Source organism: Diabrotica undecimpunctata, chromosome 2 (assembly GCF_040954645.1).
Source record: "Diabrotica undecimpunctata isolate CICGRU chromosome 2, icDiaUnde3, whole genome shotgun sequence".
In the NCBI taxonomy this organism is placed as follows: Eukaryota; Metazoa; Arthropoda; class Insecta; order Coleoptera; family Chrysomelidae; genus Diabrotica; species Diabrotica undecimpunctata.
The window spans coordinates 137,950,238-137,957,327 of NC_092804.1; the positions used below are offsets into that span (position 1 = coordinate 137,950,238).

Consider the following 7,090-nt stretch of genomic DNA (forward strand, 5'->3'; position numbering starts at 1 on the left):
GGTAGGCTCTTGGTTTGTAAAGTCTCAATAAATCTCAATAAATCATTTTTTTAAACAGTTAGAAGAATTACATATTATTCAAAAAACTGAATTCAATGAAGAGTGCATTTTAGTTAAATTTACATATCTAAATATGTTATATCTTATATATTTTTTATCTAAATAACTCGTCTGATTTTATTATTAATAAATTAATATTTGCAATTAAAATATAAGTATACCTCTTTTCAGTTAAAACTCCAAGAATTTTGAAAAATACTTGTTTGTACTTGTAAAATATGAGAATTTTATCTGTGACTTACCATATTTTATGTAAAAGTTGTTTGGACTTAGGTATAAAAACTGAAAAATATTTTTATTTTTTACTTTTAGTACTGACACTCATACATCATGAAGTTTCTTCAATCAGTTTGTTTCCTAGCGATCTTAGGTAAGAAATTAAATTAATCAAGATGAATACCACATGTATATTACTATAGTTTGTTATACAGTTGTCCCGTTCTTCTCAGTAAAATTATTTTTTGAGATATTGTGGGTTTTAATAAAATACTACGTAATCTTAAAATCGTCTGATTCATTACTGTCTTTGACAATTACTATATTCTTTTGGTATTTAGTGGTATAATTTTTCGTCTTCACGTTTATTGTTGGTCTGGAACGTTTTCAAAACTTTACGTGGTCTTTATTTTGTGCTATTAAATAGTAATCTGGTAATAATTATGTACCATTAGAGTGAGTTTTTTAGCCAAGACGGTTTTCCTCTATCTCGTCTACGCGTTCTTCTAATTATTTCTTTAAAAATTAGTTGCATTTGTTTAACTTTTTTTATATAATACGGACGAAAGATTTTATCTATAAGTTAACATCTTGTTGGTCTTCGCATTTTGGCACATTCTTTCATTTTTTATGCGTCCTTTAAAGTTAAATTGGAGGATATATTATTTCTCATATGTTCTTAAGCCATATTGTCTGCGTTTTGATTTATTCTGGCTTTATCATGAGCTAAAAAATCTAATATATTATTCAGTTTTCGGCATATTTATAATTTAAATGACTATGGTTTTGGCTATTAACCATGGAATTTCAAGACAGAGGTAGGATATCAAGACATTCATAACATTCGTCGATATACCCACAATTCAAATGTATCTGGACTGTCAAACTATTTTTACCATCCATGTTATAACTCTATGAAGTAGAATAAATGTACTAATTCACAAATATATAGCTTCTCATTTTTAAAAGTTTGCTTTGGCCATTTTAATCCGACCACTGATTTCTATTTCAGTATTCACATACCCTCGCCAGGGCTATGTACTTTCTTCACTATTGTTTAATACATATTCCGAAAAGATCTTCCAAAATGTCCTCGAAAATATTGAAGAAGGAATAAAAATCAACGGAGAATATGTAAACAACTTAAGATGCGCAGACGATAATATCATTATTGCGGACAGTGCTGAGGGTTTGCAGCGACTTTTGAATGCCATAACCAGAGGGGGAGATAGTTTGGGGCTGAATATAAACAAAAATAAAACAAAAGTAATGGCCGTTACACGTGCACCAAATGCCGACATTAATATTCGTATTTACAACAAACAGATAGAACCCGTACACAAATTCCAGTATCTTGGTTGCTGGATAACAAACGATCTTGACTACGAAGTTGAAATACGCGCTCGTATAGAGTATGCTAGGTCTGTTTTTCAAAGAATGAAAAAATTCCTAATAAACTTTACGTTATCGTTGGATATCCGATACTAATTTGTAAAAATATTTATTTATTCCATATTGATATACGGAGTGGAAACATGGACTCTCGGAATCACAAGTATGAGACGTGTAAAAGTCTTTGAGATGTGGGTTTTTCGAAGGATGCTGAAGATCTCTTGGACGTGACCAACAACGAGGTGTTAAGAAGAATGGGGACTCAGAGAGAACTCCTAAATATTGTAAAAACCAGAAAAACGAGTTATCTAAGACATATTTACAGAGGAAAAAAATACAACTTCCTACGACTGATAATGGAAGGGAAAGTGGGAGGAAGAAGAGGTCCAGGAAGAAGAAAATGCTCCTGACTAAAAAATTTAAGAAACTGGACAGTCATGGACACCCATTCGATACTAAGAACAGCTCAAGATAGAGAGCAATTTGCTATAGTTATAGCCAAACTTCAGTAATGGAGGGGGCACTTTCAGAAGACTTACATATCCACTATTCCACTACAGCCAGAAGTCGAACTTTTGAGAATATGTAGTTATCTTTGTTACGTATATATTTATGTCTACTGGTTGATTTGAACTTCACTTTACTGGCAATAGCTTTGTCTTTATGGTAATAATTTTTAATTTTTAAATCCAGTATATCTGCTTTGATTACTATTTTGTTTATTAGTGTTCGCAATTATTCTCAGAACTATCTTAAATTGTAACTATGTCATCGTAAATTATTTATCAGTGTTCTATTTTTTTATATTATCTTTTAAAATTTAAAATGAGTTATTTACCATAATTATTACAGAGTACATATTAAAAAGTATAGAGATCACTACATATGCTTGTCTGACTTCAAAAGTAATTAATATAGCGTTTGTTTGCCATGAGGCAAGGCTTAAGGCTCCGAATTTTGTGAAGAGAGAAATTATAAAGAAAGTAAAAATTAGATAGTATATAAAATGAAAACAAAGGGACTTAAAATTGTTTGGTATGCGGATGATGCATTAATCGTCACATAAAATGAGGGCAACCTTCATACATATACGGCTGTCAAAAATCTATAAGCTTAATGTCCCCCTAATACTCATCGTTAGTGCATACAACTGTTCCATTCAGAAATTGGCAAAACGTCTCGCCTTATCCTTACAACCATTAGCCGAAAACGTTTTGTCCTTTGTCAAAAATTCTTTCCAATTCACTGATCTTCTGAAAAACATTTTTTCTTTAAAATTGTTTCTTTATTCACCAACATTCCTATAGATGAAACCACCTCCACCTTGGACTCTAAATATCAAATTACCCAGGACACATTAACTCTTATAAAAAACTACATGTCTAATACATTCTTCTCATTCCAAAATCATTTCTATCGTCAAATTAACGTATACTCAATGGGATCCCCCTTTCTTTCATAATAGCTGATATCTAGATGGAACATTTCGAAACAACAGTCCTGTCCTTATCAAATCTTAAACACACCGTAGCTCACGAAACTCACGTAAAAGTTCATTACCTTGTAAAATCACAGCTAACAAAATCAAAGAAACAGGTACATCATACGCCGAAAAGATATGGGTGCAGTACCTTTAATATTTTTCGCGATGTCAGTAATAAGGTGGTAAAAGGGCGGAAACCAGCATTGGATGTGCAAGGCTCTATTAAAAGGGGTTAGCAATGGAACTCTATACACGCAAAGAAATTATCTCTTAATATAGTCGAATTAATTTAATAAACAATTTTTTACCATAAAAATGCGAGTTTCGCTACAGTTAAACAAACTGTATAAATATTACGTATTATACCATAAATAGCGAGCAAAAGTACGTGTTCACGAACAGCTGTCAGAAGAAATTGAAATTAGATGTGGAGTGAGACAGGGATGCGTATTATTGCCAATTCTTCTTAATGCCTTCTTCGAAGAGATCTTGAAAAACGTTCTTGAGGGTGAAACAACTGGAATAAAGGTAAATGGAGTTTCCATTAACAGCATTAGATATACGGACGAGACTGTGATTTTAGCGTACAATATTGAAGATCTTTAGAAACTAGTGAACAGAATAGCTGAGTATGAAAAAGAGTACGGTCTAACAATGAACGTCAAGAAGACGAAATTTATGAGAATATCGAAAACTCAAAGAAATGACGAGAATCTTCTAATAAACGGAACCAACGTCGAAGAAATGGACAAATATGCATATCTGGGAACCATGATTAGCTCCACAAATGATTACATTTAGAAGATCAAAATCCGAATAGAAAAGGCTAAAGCAAATTTTAACAAAATGAGAAGAGTGCTATGTACAAGGGATTTAAAATTGGAACTAAGAGTAAGGTTGGCTAGGTGCTATATTTTTTCAACTTGGTTTTATGGAATGAAATCTTGGACCTTGAATGCGACATCAGTGAAAAAACTGGAATCATTCGAGTTTTGGGTGTATAGAAGAATTCTGAAAATAATGTGGACAGAACACGTTACAAACAAAGAGGTTCTGAGAAGGAAGAATAAAGAAATAGAAATTTTAAATATAATTACAAAAAGAAAATTAAAATATCTCGGACATATTACACGTGGAAAGAAATACACCTTGCTCTAACTGATTATGCAGGGATAGATCCAAGGAAAGAGAAGCATAGGGAGACGTGGAATGTCATGGCTGCGCAACTTGAGAGAGTGGCACGGATGTACATAAATGAACCTTTCAGAGCAGCCGTCTCAAAAGTCTAAAATCCTATGATGATTGCCCGACCTCCGCCACGGAGATGGGACTAGATGAAGAAAATAAACGTAAATTTACAACACAGTGCATTTCGCTGTAAGACCAAAAAGTGAATGACCGAAGATAAGTCGTATTATTTCTTTTATAACTTCGAGAAAAGCTTATTTAAAAAAGTAGTGGTTCTGTTTCCATGTATAAATCTTACCACTTATCTTCAGAACTAATTTAATTTTTGAGAGAGATTATGGGTAGGATCAATCTCAAGTAAAGTATTTAAGATAAAAACGGCACGTATTCATGGGAATGAATACTTATAATTATCCAGAGCGACAAAAAATTAATTTTTAGATAGAAAGTCAACGTGAAAGTACAATTTCGTCAAACGTTTTAAAATTAAGAATATTGAAGTGCTACTTCTTTCAATTCTCTCCATAAAATAGTCGTTACCAAGAATCCATTAGGAGAAATATTTGTTTTCGAGACCATTGTCCCTCAGAAGATGCCATCTATTACGATAACGTTTGTTTTTATTATTATGACATTAACATAGTTTCTGACATGTTATTTCTGAATGCGTTTTTTTATCAGTAACATATTTGATATAATTTAGCCAACACACTATTATTGCAACCGAAGTGCTGCATTACTTTGTATCTACGTATATTATTCTATACGGGCATGGATCTCTACTGTAAGGACTGTCTTATCGGTCAGAGTATTGTTGACTCTAACCCGCTACTATTAGAAACATGTCTACAATTTGTTTTTTAAATTTAATAAAATTCTCAATAAAATAATAATAATTGTAATCTTGTTACAGGATTGATTGGAACTTCAATGACTAAAGTAGATGGAGCTACTCTCAATAGAGCAAAACGACAACTTACTATACCAACATTATTTCCCCTTCCTACATTTCCAACTTTAGGAAACATTAATCTAAATCCATTAAATTTGCCAACTATTTTACCACCCATTAGTTTTTCCTTTACTCTTCCTTCAATATTTGGATTACCAACAATACCACCAATTAATGTTAATATACCTATCGTTGGAAAATAATTATAATCATGTGAAATATTGTGACTGTTAGTACGATACGACAAAAATGGCAAATAAAATTTTTAGCATAATCGGTGTACTCTTTATTTTTCTCATTAAACCTAAAAATTTAATTTATTCTATCCACAAATAATAATAACCACAGCGAGGGAAATATAACGTAGTAAAACAGCTATTTCGTTGTCTGAAGTCTGTGACTTGTTTTCAACTAACATTCGTCCTTTGAATCTTAAAATAACCACAGATTTTGTCTAGTCTGTCAACTTTTTAAGATACAGCATACCGGTAAAATTCATACAAATTGTGCATATAAAGCAAAATAAAGTAAAACTTTACCAAACAGGCAGTTGAACTTCGTAAGTCCTAGGTTTTTATCCAACGTGAACAGAAGTAGGATCGGATGTCGATATTTGAACTCTTCGTGTCATTTTGCGTTGACTGATATATAATTTTACTAATTTTAGGTCATTTCTGCCAAACTTTTGGTCATAACTTAGAATAATCAGGAAATGGACTTCTTCCTCGTGGACGTCCCTGTCTTACCGAGGCACACAGAATAATATACCGCTTCTACTATTTATTTATTTATTTATTTATTTATTTCTGGAATTGCAGTTTTAATAAAAATATTATACGGACAATACGGATTTAGAAAAGCTAAGTCAGCAATAGACGCGGTAAAAAGTTTAACTGATACTGTAAAGAATACAAAGAAAAAAATCGGTTGCCTGTAAAGTCGGTTTTACGGGCGAAGATTTTACGTGACAACGTCTTTTTCTCGGTAGAATATTTATTGATATGAATATTATTAAATTGCACAATAGGAACAAGGAATTGAATGAAAATAAGAATTGCACAAATTTTAACTATAGAAATATATTTTGTTTACTAAAACATTGTACATGTAAACTTAAACTTAACTAATTTCTATTTGAGTGATTTTGTTGAGGATAGGACGATGATAGGAGAAATATGAAATGAAAGGAAGTGTTTCTGCTGTAATGTGTCTTGAACGCCAAGAACGCTCAAGAAAGACAGAGATACAAGCACGCACCGATTCAACGCGCCTAATTCTCTAGTGCTGCGCGCGCAGCGGACCGATCATGTTTGAGTGGGAGAGAGACGCAAGGCATTCGCCGGTCCGGCGGGCCTCTCTTTCGTTCGGTGACTCATCGTAACAGACGTGAGCGGGCGTTACACTTTTTCATGAATGACTCCGAGCCACAACCTAATTTAAGACGTTGTCACGTCAAAAATGGTCCATACTAGTTACGTTTAATGTGAAAAATGCCTTCAACTCTGCCAATTGGGCTCTTATCATAACAAAACTGGAATCGGCACGAGTGTCAGGATATCTCATCAATATCATTATCATCTTACTAATAGATACGTCACAGTGGCAAAAAATACAGAGCAGAGCGTAACAGCCAGCGTACCACAAGGTTTCGTATCAGGTCCACCACTCTGGAATATATTATATACCTTGGTACCAGAAATGGACTATGGTAGAGATATACTAGCTATACAAAAAAGTCAACAGCTGGACGGCTAGAAACGATCTTGAACTGGCAGGAAGTAAAACGGAAGTGATCATAC

At 33.0% G+C, this 7,090-nt stretch overlaps 1 long non-coding RNA gene across 1 annotated transcript; it reads left to right on the plus strand.

The window, feature by feature from the left end:
* Positions 1-290: 290 nt before the first annotated feature.
* LOC140433466 (uncharacterized) lies at positions 291-5,565 on the plus strand. Its single transcript, XR_011949976.1, has 2 exons — positions 291-430; positions 5,253-5,565. It is a non-coding gene; the product is annotated as an uncharacterized lncRNA (long non-coding RNA).
* Positions 5,566-7,090: the final 1,525 nt, after the last annotated feature.